This window comes from Aythya fuligula, chromosome 5 (assembly GCF_009819795.1).
Source record: "Aythya fuligula isolate bAytFul2 chromosome 5, bAytFul2.pri, whole genome shotgun sequence".
Taxonomy (NCBI): Eukaryota; Metazoa; Chordata; class Aves; order Anseriformes; family Anatidae; genus Aythya; species Aythya fuligula.
The window spans coordinates 20,268,178-20,286,622 of record NC_045563.1 but is presented as its reverse complement, the minus strand read 5'-3'; the positions used below and the strand labels follow the sequence as shown (position 1 = coordinate 20,286,622).

The following is an 18,445-nucleotide window of genomic DNA, read 5'->3' as shown; positions in this document are numbered from 1 at the left end:
TTTTCCTACTGTCACGGCAAGACCAGCGATTCTAAGAGAATGTTAGCATTGTAAGATTGCTTTTATTCTGTGGCTCAGGCATATAAAATTGAACATGATTTTCAGGGTATAAGTTCCAGTAAATTCTTCACTTGCTTGTGTCCATGCTACTTATTACTGAGAACAGAACCAAGACCAAATGTCCATTATTTATAACAAAAGGTAACTTACAGCATCAGGTTCTCCTCAGCTGTCTGGTGCCTGTTTGGATACCAGAGGTCCTGCCTTCAGTAGAGTAAACCAATGCAAGCAAAGTAGGATGTTTCAAAACCATCCTGGTCCCAGCGTGTCCTCAATGATGGTGAGCAGATCAGAAGCCTTGTTTCATTAAAAATGAGTGACAGCTTTTAATGTGCTGGTGTTAATTCACCTGGGTTTCAAACAAGAAGGCTGTGAATGCCAAATTTTTCCCTTTATGTGTCATTTGTGATCTTAGTAGCAGCAGTAGATGCTCAGGAGGAGAGCAGTCATCTGTCATGATTGACATTGATTTTCTGCTCAGACAGCTTCTGACAGAGAAAGCTCATAACAACATAAACAGAATGGGGTGAGCAAATGAAGGGCATTGTTCTTGCACATGGAAGATGGAGGCCGGGTTTGTTTTGATTTCTTTTAAGTGACTGACTTTGTAGGGATGGGGCCAGCTTTCCTCACTTGTACACATAAGGAGTTCTACTCTTCCTGTCAGTTTTCTGCTGTTGCCTTCCATTGCAGTAGCAGAAGGTGGTGTAGATAGAAGGATGGCAATACTTGAAATGTGACAGGGTCTCTCCAGGGAAGCTTGGCCCTTCCTCAGTCTGATTGTCCTCTTTTCCGTGTTAGCTTTCACAGATTAAACAAGAAAAGTAAAGCAACAGAAGTTGCTGAATGTGGAAACGTTTCTATTTTCTCTCTAGGAGTAACAGGCACAGCTTTTCCACTGACCTCAGGTGGCATTTGATCAGGCTTTGGATGATCAAATCCAAAGAAGAAACAGAAGGAAAAGATTAACATTAATCAATGTGTTTAAACTATGAGATATCAATTAAACCTTTATCACAAAGTCCAGAGACAGTTATACAAGGTGAGTTCAATGTGTGTCTCTTGCTTTTTTTCAGTTAAACACTTACAAAGTATTAGTACATTTCTCTCCATTTTGCTAATATGCAAGAGGTTTTACATGGTGGTGTTTCATTTCTACGTTTCTTGCCATTTGCTCAGGTCCTTGCTCCTGAACGATTAAGTCCAATCTGATGGTGCTGCTGGGGTGGATGAGGACACCAAACCACGACCTGCACATATTTGCTGTATGAGCAAAAGCCTAGCTAAGAGATTGGCAGTAACCCAATGCCACTGCTGGTGCTGACCAGCCCTGGAAAGGTCAGTGAAATCTCTCTGCTCCACCTGAGATTTTAACTTGCTCCTAAAAATCATCAGTGTTATTCTCAGCATGATCAGTCCTGATTTTACTCTGACAATGACTTTTATTTTATAAGATGTCAGTGTGTGCAGGAAAGACCTGGCACTGGACACAGCTGTGTCATGTACCAGTCTTGTCTCTCCCTTTGATTTAATCTGAGGCCTGAACAACTCCTTCCAATTGTATGGCTTCATTTCTCCTTTGTAAAATGGGCAGGGTCCTTATCTACCAATCCGGTGGTGGTACTGTAGGAATTAGTTTATTATGAAACACTTCAGCATTGTAAAGCAAAATAGAAATGATGGAGGTTCTTTCCCTAAGTCAGAGAAGGCTGGGCTACAAAACTGAGTAGTGTGAGATCAGAAGATTGTCATACTCTGCTGTATCTTCAACATCAGAAAAGCTCCCAGAGACAGAATTCTTGCAATTTTTAGATACTTCTCTGTGTAGGATACAGGAAGAGAATTCACACTCCCTAAAATCCTTATTTGTGTTCTACAAACTTCGGCAGTATAGCTACGTCAAACAATTTGAACTGATCCAAGGAAACTGAAAACTAAAAGATGAATTTCACCATGCCTTGCACTAACAGGTATCACTGCACATACGGCATTACATGTTACACATCGGGTGGTACAAGGACGTAGTTCTGCTGCTGCTTCTCTCCCTCTTTTTCTTTGCACCGTCATTGTGGCAAGTGGGCGGGGTGGGGTGGGGGCAGGGGGAAGCACTAGCTGATGCAATTCTTATTTCCGGGTATTTTTTACTTAGGTATTTCTACAACCTTTTTTTTTTTTTATTGGTGTTCACCAGGGTAATATATGCATGGAGACCTGTGTAAATAATTGTCACTTTCTGAAGATTCTTTAATTCCCAAGTGTCTTTTTGTTAGATGTAGCTAGAGGTAGCTGGACTAAGCTGAACATGTGACTGTCTTGCTCTCTGAAGGATTGGATTTACTCATGGAAGCATGAGTCACTGTGCAGGATTCTCCAAGCCAAACCCATTCCTTTTACATAACTGAATATTTACTCATTTACTTAGGAACTGCAGGAAACGGGATGCTCAGATAAATCGCATGGGCAGAGATAGATGGAAAGGTTGACAGGAACCACTATTCAGTCTTTGCCTAGCAAAGTTGCAAAGACATCTCAGCTGGTTCAGCACCTGCCTCCTACTGACTGTCCACAGGAGTGTTATCACCACTGCATCCCCACTGATGCTGTCTGCCTTCTAAACTGGCAGCAGCAGCAGAACTCTTCCTGTTATTTAAGTTGTTCTTGAGTGCCTGGCAGGTTGCAGTAAGTGGAGACTTTCTATAAATTACAGTAGGGAGCCAGTGGGATATGAGAAGAGGGCTGCAGACCGCTGCCGCTGCTGCTTGCCAATTCAAGGGGGTAGGCAGGTTCAGCAGCAAAAGGTCAGAGGCATGTCTCTATACTCCATCTGGAGCAGAGACCTCCTTGCCCCTATTTTAATATTCATGTTCATTCTGCAGCTGTCAGTTTTGATTTTCCCAGGATCCCTTCTCAGCACACCACATGCCAGCAAGCTGGTTAGCTCAGTGTAAAGAGCAACAGAGTCCTGCAGAGGCAGGTTTTTTTCCTGATTCAGGCCGTTTGGGACACAGTACGTTTAATGACACAAAATTGTCTCCCCCACAGTGAAAAGCATAAGTAATTTGTAAATCCTCCCGTAAGGGAAGACAGCAAAGAAGAGGGTATCAGACACATCAAGGGATGTGGAAACAGATGTGGATGTTGTGTGTCTTAGCATGTTCCAAGGAATAAAAGGAAGATGTGTCACTCAGGACAGCAGAGTAAGTAATTGATCCATCCTGTCTCATCCAAGTGTTCTCTTTCTCAAAGATACTTTTCGAGCATTTCAGACCTTGCATATCTGATTGATCCTCAGTGTATTCAAAGTGATAGCAGATTATGTATTCTCTCCTGTGCCAAAATGACTGTGGCCAAGCTCTCGTTTCTACAAAGGTCAAGGAAGTCCTAGAGAATGAAAATTGTTCTATGTTTTCATGAAGGACACATTTGAGCATGGAAGATACCTGTCCTCAAAGCTTTCACTCTAAACATCAGTGCTATAAAGCACAACTTTTGCACCTCTTGTTGTTTCCTGGAGCTTGTAAAATATGGCTTAGTTCCTGTAATTCTTTGTGGGTCCCAGGGAATAAAACCCAGTTCTGTACCTGGAGTGGGAAGGCCAGAGATCAAGACAATCATGTTCTGTTTTTGCACATTCTCTAGAGTATATGGAAAATGTGTGCTCTTACAAATGACTGTATGTAATAAATGATTATCCATTCCCTGGGGAAAGCTGTGGGAGAAAGAATGTGAAACTTAAGTGGCAGTTCAGTACACTTATCAATAGCATGGAGACAGGCAACCAGTTGCTTTCATTTCAGTCCCCACATTTGGGCCACACCTGAGGCTCTTTAAAAGAGCTGCAACTGGCCTGGCTCAGCCCTGGGCTGGTAACAGCCTTAAGGGCCTTTAGCTTGTGTTACGGAGCTGAACTCTTCTGCTGCCCTCAGAAGGGAGGAATAACTTCACTGTCTCTGCACGAGGTACTCTTACATTTTTTTTTATTTTTTTTTTCCGTGGTGGTGGTAGCTCTGTGGATGAATGCAAAGCCAGGGGGTGCAGAATGTGAGAGGCAGGTACTGTCTTGAGAGGTTATTACGCAGAGGTCTGAAATACCATCTATATCGTATGTACTACCAGGAGAACATGCTGCTGGAATGGAAATAGAGCTACCCCCAGGAAAAGCTGGTGCCTTGTCTTTTGGGAAGTTCTGCTCCCTGGGCTTTTTAATTTTGCTTTAATGTATTTTCTAGGCAGAAAGTTGCTAAAGAAAGAGATACTTTTTTTCTAAAGACCAAGTTCTCCCAGCTCATGCTACCTGTTAGGGATTTATGTCATCATCTGGATATGTGGTAGCTTTGTTTTAGTTGGCTGCCGTGGGTGTTCAGGGGTCTGTGCTTTCCACAGGGGCTCAGGGTTGTAGCTGGAGACATCATCCTATCCACAGCAAAGGTAGGTGTGTGTGTTGAGGTTAGATGTAAGTTCAAGGCAGGAAGAGGGTGATTTCTAATGATTTTTTAAAAAGCTATTTTCTTCCTTCCTTTTTTTTTTTTTTTTTTATTTTGAATCCCATGTTTCCTAATTGAAACATGATACACTGCACCATGACTCAGTGCTGAAGGTCTAAAAAGAGGCAGTGTTTCTGAAGGAAAATAAGACTAGAGAGACATGCAGCCTGCGTGGCTAACCAGCAGTAATCTCAAGCGGTAATCTGCTTCATTATGCAACCATAGAGAAATTATTAATGTACTCGGAGCAGGTACCAGACTGAACATCTCTGTTGGCAGCACAGCTTCACAGTGCAGGCGTTGTACAGACACACAGTAGCTCTCCTCTGCAAAGAGCTCACAAATTGTAGAGTCAGAGCAAAGCAAGGAAGTGAAAGTGGAGCCACAGAAAGGCAGACTGATTACCAAATACAATACTTGCGTTAGGGCACTGTGTTTTTCCAAGAAATGTCACACAAGCGCAGACCCATATTTCTATCAATTCAGCTTTCTTATTTACATTCAAATTTTAAATAGAAAATGAAATCTTGCTTGCCTGCAGACAGCCAGTGAATCATTTTCACAGTGCTACGCTAAGCCTGCAGTTGCTTGTTTGTGGTCCCTTTATTCCTGTGTTTAGATGAAGCTTCACCAATATTTAGCAAATTCTTGTAGGGCACAGCCTTGCTGTTTTGCAAACTATGGTGGATCTTGCTTAATGTTACAAAAGGGAACAAGAGCTTGACTTTGGGCTGCTGTAGGGGCAGCCTTGATTCTTGCAGAATCTGTTGTTCCTTGACCCTGAATGTAAGAGGAACAGCATGCCTGTGTCCTGGGTGGCAAATGCAAGGTACAGTATTTCTCACTGGCACACCAGCCTCGTGTTGATTTTCTCACAACTGTCCAGATTCAGTTGTATTCCTAGACCCTGTGTAGTTACGGCCTTAAGAGGCAGTGTCTGAGCGCAGTTTCCCTTTTTAAAAGGTACCAGTGTGACAAAAAAAGTGAGGTGGTAGGAGATAATGTCACTGATTCTGTGCACGTGTGCACTAGAGCCAGATTTCTTGATGCTGGGTCCTCTGATCACTTTGCTGCTGGTACATTTTTCCACCTCCTTTTTTGCTAATCGTACATCATTCCTGTTTTGTGCGTACTATGGTCTATGTATGATTCACTATCTGTTTGTGGGAGGTCTTTGAGATTTAATGCTGGGATGTTGGGAGGGAAAAGATACCGGCATGTTTCATCTCTTGCTCACTGTGAGGATGAACAATTTTTGGAGTGGTGACAGGGATGTGCAGTCCCCTTGGTACACGTCAGTTCCTCACCATATGGCAAACCTTTGGACTGGCCCCTGAGGCAGTGGGGTTCACCCAATTCTTCACTCTCATTCTCTGGACTGAAGCGTTTGCGGACAGGGCAGTGCCAGATTGGTAGTGAAATGTCAGCAGTAGGGTTTGGGAGACACGGACAGAGCTGAGCCCAGGCCTCTGACCTCTGGGACGTGGTGTGGTGTATTTACGTGTGCAGGCAGGAGTGAGCTCTGCTGCTTCCGTGTGGAATATCACTGTCTGTGTGTTTGGCTGCCACCAGCCCGGGGGTCTGTCATTTTTAATCTTCCCAATTGTTTGTGCCCCCAATGCATGTTGAATATACAGTATGATCTGTATGTTTTCACAAATGACTAATAATCTGTCTCATGGCCCCTTTAAAAATATGCTCCCTTGCAACTAGAACACCTGGGCATTTTGGAGTCAATAGGGTGTTATGTTAAAGAGACACAATTAAAATCTTTTTTTTTTTTTTTTTTTTTTTTTTTTTTTTTTTTTAAATGAGGGGCAAAAACAACTGAAAACCCTTGTGAACATTTTGTGTCTTGCATGAACTGACGGCACTTAATTCAGTGCATGACCTCTGTAAGAGCTCTTAGGCATATAAGAGTAGCCAAAAATAGCTTTGTGGAAGGTCGGAGAAGACATCCCTTCTACATACGGGAAAGCTTTGCGTTTCTGACCTCAATCATCTGTTTATATGGTAAGCAAGCAGGAGAGGCTGAGTATGAAAATGGTAGGCAGTCAGAGCCTGTGTGACTTGTTCTTTATTCATATGAACATGTATGAACTGCTGTCTGCCTTGGAGATTTTCCCACATGTGAAGCAGAGGAAGCCTGTCTTAACTTCCAGCCCACACTTCAAGGTGAGCCTAGCCAAATAAAAGCTCGATTCAAGCTGTCGATAGATGAACAGCAGCAAGAGGGACCCTTATGTTTTAAAATGGAGCCATAGGCGCGCATCCAAGTGATTTTAAGCTTCTGACTGACCCTGGAGCAGGGAAGAAATTTCAGCTTGTCAGACCGAATGTTCTCTTTCTTTTGATGTCTACATGCTGAGACAGAGTTTACGAGAAGCTTTTATAGCAAATTCCAAAGTCACTGCAGAGCACTTTAATTATTGAACAGGCAAGAGCTAATGCAGGAGGGAAGGGCTCTGTATGTCTGTGGGTATTAATCTCCCTTCCTCCCACCCCCTCCTGCCCAAATCCTCTCGGTTAATCAGGTTATGTTTGCCCTATTTCTCTCTGGGAGCGCGCAGAATGCAGCATCGATAGAAATGGAGGAAAGGAAGGAAGAGGAGGGCAAGCTGAAAGCAAGAGTGGGTTGATGATGCTCCAGAAAGGAAAGCTTCCCTTTGGCAGTGTTCCCAAGATCGCAGCAGGACGCCTGCAGGCTGTGGGCTGTTGCTGTGACCTGTCACTCACTGACACGCTCGATCTTGCCTCCCAGGCCGTATGCCAAAGAACATTGAAGGGGGCTTGCCTGTCAGCACTCAATCCAGAGGCGTTGGTGGTCTCTGCAGCCGGCAGCCCCCCTCCCCAGACTCTCAGCAGCTTGTTCCAGCTGAGAACCCATGTGAGGGAGGGACTGATGTCAGGCAGAGTGTTCTTCCAGGGTCACTTGCCTGAAATGTGGTGGTTAATGTGAGGATAGAGAGGCACACACAGACAAACTGTGCACCGAATGCCTCTGCGCACTGATAGAGCCTTTAATTCTTGCTGCACTCATCCTCTTGAACGCATGGCTGCAAGCCACAGAAAAATAGCACAGATAGACCTGCCAGAGTAAAACGTAGCGATGAGAAACAGGGAGCCAGCACGCACACAGCCAGCATCACTCGCCTGCTGTGCTTTTGTGCCAGGTTGTGCTGGTGAGCCCAAGCGTCCTCTAATAAGATGGAATTCATCTCTGAGTGCTGAGATCTGGAGGGCTCTTGGAACAGGCGCATGCTTTGGAAGTGCTCTTGTCTCCAGTTGTAATGGACAGCACCAGACTGGGAGATTGAGGACCAAAGCTCTTCTGTGACCAGTGTTTAGTTCCAAAACTTGCAGCTGAAACCCTTCCCTAAATGTGTTCTTGAGGTCTGGGTCTGGGCAGGCTTAACCAAATACGTGATGTCTTATGGGAGATGTAGGCGCAGTGACTCAGGTGGTTCTGGGAGACTGACAGACACTTTAGCAGGATGTAGACCTGCAGGTCTGCATCTGCAGTCTGTGTTTGGAGGTTGAATTTATCAAAAAGCTAAAAATAAAACTTTTCTAGACCACACTGTGAAGCTTCAGGGAGTTTATGCATAACGCTACTTCTCTAATGCTCAGGTTCTGGCTGAGGATCAATTGATGTCAGCCTGTGCTGGTGTTTCAGTTCTGGCAGGAAGTGCTAAGCCACACAAGCACTGTGTAATGCAGTCTTGGGTGCTGCTTTCTTTGCTCAGACCTCATGGTGCATTGTTCCGCTGCGACACGGGTATTAATTAGAAGAGATCTTTAGCACCCCTTTTTGCCAACAGCATGAATCAGGAACATTTTTGTAGCTCAAAGCCAGGTGAATGCTAAAACATCCTTCTGAAAACATAAATGCTGGCAAATGCAGACTAGAGCTAGTAAATCCTGGAGCCATGGCATGATTTTACATGTTTCCCAGTGCACAGCAGAGCTAACTGGATGGCCACAAACTCCTCTTCCCACAGGAATGAAGACAGACAGGAAATGAACCACCAGAAACTGTTTCTTGGCAGGGGAGAGCTGGGGAGAAAGCAAGGTGAAGCCAGCCCTGTGCTGCGGTAGAAGCAGGCCTTGCAGGTGCTTACAAGCCACGTGGGGATCTCGGGGCCATGTTCCCACTGCGCAGTGCTCGTTGACCAGCGTGCCTTGTGGTGTATGTCCAGGACCTGTCGGTGCCCAAATATAGGGCGCTGCCACAGCCCAGTTGCTCATCTGCTGGTGCTGTGTCTTACAGAGACTTGCTTGGATCTCCTCTGTGCAGTCCCTCTTTGCAATAGCAGGGAGCAGGAAGGCTGAGCTGATCTGCAGAGCTGCTCTTGTGTCGAACTGCGGCAGGTGGGAGGGGATGCTCACGGCATCCCTGCGCGTGAGGAAGTGAGGGAGAGAACTGAGCTGAGCTGTGTGAGGGAGGGCTTTGGTTCAAGTCCATGCCAGGTAGGAGCCTGCCTTGCCAGCCTGCGCGTGGGAATGCTGCCGGGAGCAGATGGCAGGCAGCCTCGCTGCTGCAGGGTTAGGCTGCTCACAGGGAGCTGCCAGGCCTGTGCAGGAAGGAGGGCATCATGCTCTTCAGAGGAGAACGGGGAGTGATGCGGCAGCCTGGAGGCTCCCCCAAACACAGCGGAGTCTGACTTGGACCACGTTGCTACTCAGCCTTCAGAGATGTACCTTGTTTTTCCTCCGTGGATTGCCCAAAAGAGCAGAACTCCTAAATTGCTTGCAGATTAACAGGAGGCTTTTTTTTTTTACATCTCTCTGATACCACAGGGTACAGTGCTGTCAGTCACACAAGTACATACATAAAACTCGTCTTCTCCCCAGCCCCCAGACTAGACTTGGGCTCCCAGAATTACATGACTGGCTTAAAAAACCTGAATTTACCATCTGGTGTAGTCCTAGTTGTCTTTCTGTCTTCCAAAAGCTTAATTCTAAGCCAGGAGCTATTTTATATTTTTTAATGAGAACTGTTTTGGTTTGTAACCAAGTTCCAGGACTCCAGAAGGTGGAGTTTTAAGGAAAACCCTGGGAGGGGGGTTCAGCTCCAGTAGCACTGAAAGGAAGCTGAGAGGCAAAAGCCTTAGTGGAGAAGGTGGGCCAGGAAGCACTGAAAAGGTAACTCTGTTTGACTTGAGCTGTAGCTGGTGGAAATGGCTGTGTGTTCCAAGGAACTGCATGTTACAAATGCATGGCTTATGGCATGCACAGCAGTCAAATCACGAGGTAATGACTAGACCAGTGGGAGAGGCAAGCAGGCAGTACAGGTTGTTAAATCATTAAAAAAATAAAACCACGTGAAAAATCAACACTGCATTTTCAAGTTCAGAACTTGGCTCCCAAGATCTGCTTTTACATGAGGAAGAAAAAGTTGAAGGGTGAAGAATCTTGAAAATATCTGCCTCAGTTTTAATTGCTAATAATGATTTTGACGGGGCAGTGGCTATAGTGCCTCCAGACAACGATACATTTGACCATTTAAGACATTGGGTATCTAATTCAATGGAAGTCTGACTGTGCAGAAAGTACTGCTACAAAATGCCCATTCAAGTCAGGACGATGAAAGAAAATCTTTAGAAATGCTGATATGACAGCATGAATGAAAGACTGAATTTGGCACACGGTGTTCTGCCAGGGATCCATGGAGCTGGAGCTCATTGACTAATGTCAGTCAGATAATTCTGATCTAAAATCTTTCATTCTTTCCCATATTGTTATGCTGAACATATGACATGGAATTTAAGGAAAGAAGAATAAAATGTTAAGATTTTAAAATGTAGCTTTTATAGCATAGTAATGCCTATTCTCATATCTATTTTGAGGTATCCAATGGAGTTAAGGTTCTTGGAGCTTGGATGCTTCTTGGACAGCCAGTGTTTCCCCTAACCATAGTCTTTTATTGCATGGTGTTTCCTTGAAGCTTTTTGTCCACAAATAAGCTTATTCTGGAAACCTCAAGCAGAGCAGCAAGCTGTTTGTTTCATATGGAATCTTGAATGTGAATGGGGGTGTGTGATAAAGTTGGTAAGTACCTAATATTGGCTGATTCATTAAACAGCTCAGTGCATTTCTAGTACTTAGGATGCAAGCAACTTGCTTTTGATAAAGCAGCTTTGAGAAATTCTTCGTGTCATATAGAGATGAATTGCTTTTCATCTGATTTCTTTCTTTTTGAAGATATAGGACCTTCTAGTTTTGGTGAAACAAGCATTATCACTGCTATCTCCATTGACAAAGAAATGTGAAAATTTCCGTGGAGTATGGATGGTCCTGCCCAGGGCACCTGAAAATGCTTGTAATCTCTGCCCTGTAACTGGACTAAAGATGTCATTAAAGGCCTGCTAGATAAACAGTTGCGCAAGGCCTTTAATAGGAAAATTAGTTTGAACTTTGTGCTGACGCCATTTCCTGCTATTATTACATGCAAATAAATGAAGTGGGGGGAAAGAAAAACATGCCGAAATGTAAGATCAGCCATTGGACTCTGTACTGGTTGATGGAGTGGCCACAAACACAAAAAAATATTTCCAAGTTAAGGATTTGTTTTCTGGGAGATGCTCAAACAGGTTATCTTCCATACAGCTCTTTCTCTAAGGCTCCTTCTGTAGTCAACCAAGAGAAGTTGTTGCATGCAACTTCAGCTCCTTTGGAAGAGCCAAACTTGGTCTCTCTTCTTCTCCTTAGGCAGATTTTCAACTGCTGTGGTTTTGGAGATTCCCCTGTGCACGTGTGCATCCTTGCAATGCAGCTGGAAGATAAGTTGCTTTTTCCTGAGACTTGACACATCTCTCGCAATTAACCTGAGGACCTTAGGGGGTCACAGACATAAAAGCATGGCTTCAGAGGAGTCATTTTCCATAAGGCTGAGGAGGAGCCCTTTTTTGAGCTGAAGTTGGCTTTTGTCAATATCCCTCCTGCTTTTCATCTTATCCACTATCTGCTATTGGGTAGTCTTAAGTGTGGTGCTGGAAGTCAGCAGTGATTTAAAAACAAAAACAAACAAGCAAAACAACCTCTGTCAGTGACCCAGATCCAGTGAAGTTTTCCGTTATTTAGATCACATCTTGCAGATAATGCAGAAAACTTGTGTTTGGGAGAAGGCTCTCAATTTTAGGTTGAATTAGGTAATCATCTCTTTTAAAAGTAGGACTTTTTTTTTTTTTTTTTTAAGGTAAAGACAGCCAAAGGGCTCCCTTTGACCACTGATACTGCTCTTTTGATTGTATGAATATGCTTAATGGTTGATGGTGAACTTTAGAAGTGACACGTTTAAAATGTTGACCCAGTTCTTTTTGTTTTTCCTCGTGCTGTTCTTTGGCAGGTGCAGACTCCAAAAGAGCCAAGCAGGCTGGGTGTGCAGCCTGCGAGGTCTGGGCCCTGTGCTGCCCAGTTAGACCTCGGCTCTTGCCAAGTGAGGTCAGTAGGAGGGATGACCCCAGGGTTGAATTTGTAAAGAACCAGCAAGTGTTTTAATCCTGCAGAGTCCTGAGGGAGGTGGACGCCCCAGAACTTGGTAACAAGCTGTACCAGGCAGGTGGGGGGCTGCACACAGGCCTGTGGCTCCAGCTCGCACACCTTATGCACAGTCCTTTAGAAGGAAGAGAGCTGCCATCACACTAATGAGCTGAAAATGAGAGTAATGTGAAGTATTTGCCCAGTTTATTCATGCGAAAGAGTGAGTTAGCACAGATACACTGATGCCTCCTGGTGCTGCTGCAGGAACAAATCCCGGCAGGAGCTTGTCCTGTTGCTGCTGGGAGGCCCAAGCAGAAGCGGGGCTGAGCAGTGAGGCCTGGCAGCTGGGGGCCTGGCCTTTGTGCTGAGCTGATCTTTTAGAGAAATGAGGCTCTGTCCGCTCTGGCAGCAGTGCCTGGCACTGGAAGGTCCGCAGGGCTGGGACCAGCTGTGTCTGAGCTAGGGACATTTCCTCTGGGTAGGAAACGGGCAGCTACTGAGCAAATGGTGCTAAGGAACTGGCATCCGCTCTGTGAGTGCTGGAAACTTTGCTTCTGCCTAACTCTAGTCTGCACCTGTAGACCAACACTCACTAGTGACTGGAGCTCAACTCTGGTTTAGTTTCAGACTGGGGGTATCTGTTCACGTGCTCTGAGGCTGTCACCTGAACCAAAACACAGTAACCAAGAACAACGGGGAGACGTGCTTTAAGGTTGTTCCTGATGGGAGTCCAATGCTAATGAAGATTCATCCAGGACCCAGGAGCTCACAGCTGTGCTGTGTAACACAGCGATGTGTGCTCTAGAGGTGTCTAATTATAGCACCAGAGTCTGATTTCAAACAGATCAATACTTACTATTTAAAAGGGAGGTATGTCTGGGGGAAAGTAATAATGAAATAATGTGCCTTCAGCTTAGGCAGTAACACAAGTGCTACAGAAGCAGAGCTGCCTTTCCAGGCTGTGCTTTGCTGTGGCAGTGTTTCTTGCCCGCCCTGATCACTGAGCAGTTGCAGGAGGTGGAGCACGTTTCTCTGATGGGAAGAGATGGCTTCCCATTCTCAGCCAGGGCTGGAGGGAAGAGACCTTCCTGCAGGGACAGAGCACAAAACGTCAATGTTTGAATGCTGAGTTTCAGGTCGTGGCAGTGCTGTGTCCTGTGGAGTTAAATAGGAGTCTGACTAGGACAGAAACAAAACTGAGTGCTGCTTCTGATTATTTTTGTGAATTTTCTCCTCAATTCTGTGAGGTTTTTCTGTGGTAGAAAAAGCATGGTATGGTCCTGCTTAGGGATGTGAAGCACGATGCTCCTCCTGTCCTGTGAGCTGCAGTGTAAGCACAAGTGAATCAAGTTCTTAGGAAATCAGCCAGGGAAAGGTAATGAGCAGCTTAACAATCCAGCACTTCTAGTGGAAGATTTCCTGGTCATCGTAGGGTTTACTGCTATTGACTGTCACATCTGATGCGTGTGTGTCTGGGCAAAGGTTTCGTAGAGCAACAGGACAAGGTGGAGCCCTTGTGTCTGCTAGCAGGGACCTGGTTCTGGCTGCCTGCTGCCAGCTGCAGCCTGTGTCTTGAGCAGAGCACCAAGCCTCCCCTGCTAGAGCCAAATCCAAACCAGTGTAAGGCTGCAAAAGGGGCTGGTAATGCTGCAGTGTCTCGCTGTCCACGTGTGCTGCAGATCCCCCAGAAGCAGGGGCTGCATACACCAGTGCCTGTGCTGCAGAGCTCCCGCTGCACCCCGCGGTGCCTGGGGAGATGCAGGCAGGGGACATCTGCTAGGTCAGCATCACTCCCCCCTTCCTGCTTGCGTGCCCGCCTCCCTAGGGTTATACCGCTTCTGAATGTAGGCCAGTGCTTCATAAGCCTCTGTCATTCTTTGCTTGGGTACAGCAAACAGCTGCAGGGCAGAGAGGGGCCTTATTTTGCACTCAGATGGCGTGCTGCGGTAGTTTGCTGGGAGGTAGCTGTGCTCAGTCAGAGGGGTGTCTCTGGCTGCTCTCCAAGCACAGTCAAACACAGATACTGAGGCTAAAGAGACCAAGCTGTGTCTCTGGGTCTCCTTTCCTTCAATTTCAGGCAGCAGAGAAGCTAGCTGCCTCTTCTGCACCTTCTCACAGGCTTTGCACATCAAGAGAAAGAGCCCAAGATACAGAGTCTGGGCACTGGCAGCGCTTTGTTCCAGCTCCCAGTGTGTACTGTGCAGGGCTGCAAGGGAAAGTGGCCCTGGGAACCAGGCTGCTCACATTTAGCAGGGGCAGACAAGTCCCGTGCTGTCTTTGCTTTGGGATCATCTTCCTTTGTAGAGCTAAATGGGGTTTGTTTACCTTGTGTGATGTTAGGTCTAGAAATCCTTCCTAATACGTTTGAATGACATGAAATGCTTTGTGGGGGGAGGATGCTGAAGAGGAGGGTTGTGTCTGAAGGGATTTCCTGGTGAAAATGGGTCTCAAATCCCTGGATAGAGATCCCTATTACTTCAGCTGAGTAGTTATTTCCCTAATAACCTAAGAATGGTTATTGTAAAATCTAGCAGTCGCTCCTGTGTTCGTCTTTGGACTGCCGCATGTGTTTGCCTTTGGTAAGATTAAGATAAGTGGAGCTGTGCCCAAGGGAGTGGCAAGCCAGGAAGAAAGGCTGTTCCATTTCTGCAGCACCCAGGATCACCTGTCTGAGGTCCCTAAAGAAGCACTGTCCTGTCTGCTGTGAAACAGCACTAGCTAGCTTGAGAGACTGAGAATTTGGCACAGAGCAAGTGGCATTTTAGTAAACAGGCTTAAACTAGAGGGTTGGAAAGGAGAATGTCTGATCTCTGTGTTTTCCATAGCTCCCAGTTTGCTTTTAATCAAAGCAGATTCTAAATTCTGTCAGGACTCCTGCATTTGGAGTCTGAGCTCTTTCTTTCCTGCCCCTTTTTTGAGGGACTGCCGTCTTACCCCATAACTGCCCCCTTGCTGTCCATATCTGTGCCATGCTCAGTGCTGTGCTCAGCCTGTGCGAGCTATAGATAGAGGAGGTGCTAGCGACACAGGCAAGGCTTAGGAGTCTGAGCGAGCTCATTCCCTATGGGTGCTCTTTGTCAGGCACCCTTCAGTTTAGTAACTCCAGTGCAGGGCAGAAGAAAGCGTTCAGCACAGGGTGACACCGTGTCACCATACGGGGCGTGCTGGGGGCACCTGGGTGCCACGCTGCTGTAAAGTGTTCTTTATACTGGGATGCTTTGTGTGGCCTGTTTGTGCAAAACAGGGTGCTTGGTACTTTCCGGCTGGGCTATCTGGTTCAGCCCGTGCAATCTTTGCCCCCACTGAGTGCACACCCAGAGAAAACAACCAGGCTGATGCCTGCGTCCTTCCTGGTCCCCTGCTGCTCCGTTTGGGGATCAGCTCGGGGCAGTGAGGGGTGGGGAGCACGGTGCCAGCGCAGCAGCAGGCAGGGCCCACGGCTCGGCCATGCCTGGGCTCAGGGCTTGTCAGTTGGGAAGCAGGTGACTTTACAGCTCGGCGCTTATTTCCCGAACTTCTTATCTGCAGAAGTGGGGCAAAGGTAGAAACGGGGGGAGCGCTCACCGGGAAGTGGGTGCTGCGGGGCTGTTGCATCAGAGTTGTCAGTTCTGATCACAGGAGAGGTCACATGTCCGACCAAGTCGTTATCAACACCCTCTTATCTGGGTCTGCCCGTCAGCTGGGGATGGGGAAGGCGGCAGGTTAGGTCAGGGAGGTGAGCATGCTGCTGTGATGCACCTGGCTGTCGGGCTGTCGATCCCACCTGAGGCCACTGCTCCTTGAGCAGTACCTGGGAAGGGGCAGCTCCTGCCCCTACCCCCCTGCTGATGTGTGGCCGCTTCCTGGAGTAAAAGAAGCTGTTTGAGTCTTGTCTGTTTAGCAGAAGCACAAGCTTGGTATGCTCAGATCCCTTCCCTTTTTCTCTGAAACATGCAGTCCTGTTGAGCTGATGAGGACTGGTCGTTGTAGGGCAGAAAAGACAGGGTATGAGTGCTGCTGAGAGCAGACACTTTCCCTTATGGTTTTGGGGCTGAAATGCACACCCGTGGGCGCATGGAGGCTGTGTTGGTGGCTGAATCCCAGACTGCCAGGGATCGCAGGGGGTATCCACTGGGATTTCCAAGCTATAAGGTGCTTGGGCATGAGTGAATATTTGGGCACAATGTCGAGGTGTGGAGAAGGCATGGCTGTGGCAAAGGGATGGGGCCGTTGTGTGTGATGGCTCAAAGGGCCAGAGCTCACTCCAGGAAGGCAGCGCGTGGCAGTGAGGTGATGGCTGCGGTGCTCTGAGGACACTGCAGGGTGCAGGAACTTGGTAACTGCAAGCAGGTGACATGTCTTGAATGGGGCTCTGCAGATGTGGGCACTCTAGAGGACAAAACTGGGTTCAGGATCAGTTTTTTGTTTTTTTTTTTTTTGGCAGGGGACTGCCTTTGAAAGCTCCAGATTTAATTTGGGGTTTGTGAGGGCTGTGGGTGAGAAAGTAACAAAACAGTCTTGTTAAAGGGGACCTTAGCAGGCAGGGAGGACAGGGTCTGCTCAACTCCAGGCCAGTATTTCCCTTGAGCATACTCTGACAGCTGAACTAGTGGAGCAGTCAGGCTTTACCAGAATGAAGGATGTGGGGTCTTTGGTTGACAGAGGGGTTTGGAGAGGACGAAGATGGTTATTGTGTGGGAAAGGCAGCAGCTGAGGGCATGTGGGCTGGGAAAATGCCAACAAAGAGCCCCAGCTGTGTTCAAGTCATCTTTTGCATCACTGCCCTAACTGCTGTGGCATTCGGCAGCCCAGCAGTGACCTTAAACTTGCCCTGAGGGCAGAACAGGGCTGAACTGGCCCTGTCTCTTGTAGGGCATGGGGATGTGAACGTGCTGGCCCCTGTGCTCAATGAGCTGTGGCTGCCTGCAGGGTGCCCATGGCCCCGGGCTGCAGGCAGGGAGGTGCCCAGGCTCTGCTAGTGCTGGGCTCAGCTCTGTTAGCCTGAGCTGCTGCCAGCACCTACCTTGCTTCTCACCTCTTCCACTGCACACAGGAGCCCAGAAGAGCCCTGGTGTGGTGTTTTCTATTTAGGAGGTTAGCGAGGAGCGTGGTGAATTCCCTTGCTTGCAGCATTTCAGACAAGCACTTGGATATCTTGTGGGGGATAATGTGTTTGAAAGAAGTTGAGGGGAAGCGCAGTGGCTTGAAAAAGATGGAGGAGATTGGATTAGGTGACTTCATGGTTCCCCAGGCTTCTATAACTCTACCACAGCAGCGCATCTGCCATTAGTTATTGTGGTTTTTGGAGGAGCACCTCCATAGATGACCAGTGATGTCTCATTGCCTTTAGGAACGGAACTTCTGTGTTTTGTTTAGACGGTGCAGCTCTTGCTGGGGGGTAAGAGAGAGCCTGAGAACAAGTAAAAAATTTTGCATCTCATGCTCTGAAACTGTTGCAATACAAAGGCTCCAAATCCACTTAGGGTGCTGCCTGCAGGTAGCAGCGATGTTGAGTAAGTTTTTCCCTTGAGAGAGAGACAGGATGGATAATGAATTTTACACTTTCTGGCTGTTGCCTCCCCTGGTTACACAGTGACTTTCTGGATAAAGCAAGTGTTTGATAGGAGCTTTGGCAAAGGTAAGCTTTGTAGCCAGCACAACTTCTAACCTGAAGTGTTGTTAAGGATGTAGTTAGTGTAAATACAGGAAAATCCTTGCAGCTGTAAAAACACCTTAAACAAGGGGATGGGGAGTAAGTCACATCATGCTTTGTCACACTGCAAAGTTGAAGATGACAGTCTTAAGAACTACAAGCATGCAGGTAACTGCTTGTAGGAATGGCCCCACTGGAACAATGCAGCTTCCCCTCCTGGCCTGTGCTGGAGCTCCAGTTGTGAGAAATGGCCCAGCCTTTTTTGTGGTTTATCTAAGAATTTTCATCTGCTGAAATTCCCTGGCTGCAAATAAGCTGAGCCAGACTTGTGTTAATATCTGCTTGAAGATATCCTGTCTCCATTACTAGCAAAGCTCGGATTTGAATGGCTGACAAAGCAGCCTGTGCAGTTCTCCTGGAACAGCAGCTGCTCTATCAGTGTATGGAACAAGCTAAGTATTAATCCATGGAGACTTAAACTGGCTTTCATATGAGCAGGAACAGGGGCACAGTAGTACCAGTGATGCTGTGAACTCCCCACATAGCAGAAAAAGTTTTCAACCCCTAAAAATGAAAGAATTTAACAGTAACTGTATTGTAACCCTGCGTGAGGGGCCAGCTAAGCTAGCACTAAATACCGCCTTCTTTTATTTTAGACCTGTACAGACTGGTTGGGATTTGATTGAATGTCAGAAAATACACAGCCTAAGCACTAGAGAAAAGACTTTAGAATTCAGTAGGGTTTATTCTACAAATCTTAGATCAATGCCAATGATACAAGTTTTAT

General features: G+C 46.7%; 1 protein-coding gene across 1 annotated transcript in view; it reads left to right on the top strand.

The window, feature by feature from the left end:
- The first annotated feature begins 1,379 nt into the window (after positions 1 to 1,379).
- Positions 1,380 to 18,445, top strand: part of HPS5 (HPS5 biogenesis of lysosomal organelles complex 2 subunit 2) — a 62,390-nt gene continuing 45,324 nt past the window's right edge. Inside the window, exon 1 of the mRNA XM_032187700.1 lies at positions 1,380 to 1,398. The gene's annotated coding sequence lies outside the window, so the exon portion shown is untranslated. The remainder of the gene's footprint in view (positions 1,399 to 18,445) is intronic.